Raw genomic sequence first — 471 nt, forward strand, 5'->3', positions numbered from 1 at the left:
ACACCTTTGTAGGGCCTCGATGGAGATGTAGGGCTGGTGCCTCCCTCAGTCACCAACTTGAGATAAAGACACCACTCATCTGATAAATTACAGAGGTCAACAGATCGGAAGACAGGCAAGGGGGAACAATGAAGATAAAAGAAATATCTGGCAATCTTTCAGGGCAAAATAACCTAGCAAGATGTGTGTGCATGTGTGTGTGTGTGTGTGTCCCACTAAGGACTGGACTCAGAGCCTCATGTATGCTAGGCAAGCATCACACCACTAAACTTCATCGCTGGCCTTCTTTTACTTTTATTTTGGCACGGCTCACACTAAGTTGCCTTGTTTGATCTCCAGCTTGAGCCTCCCGCACCTGCCTCCCAAATAGCAGGAATTACTATACAGGTGCACACTACCATATCCAGCACAAATAAACTTTGATCTTTTTTTTTTTTTTTTTCGGAACCAGGGATTGAACTCAGGCCCTTG

The sequence above is a fragment of the Octodon degus genome, unplaced genomic scaffold (assembly GCF_000260255.1).
Source record: "Octodon degus isolate 3935 unplaced genomic scaffold, OctDeg1.0 scaffold00046, whole genome shotgun sequence".
In the NCBI taxonomy this organism is placed as follows: Eukaryota; Metazoa; Chordata; class Mammalia; order Rodentia; family Octodontidae; genus Octodon; species Octodon degus.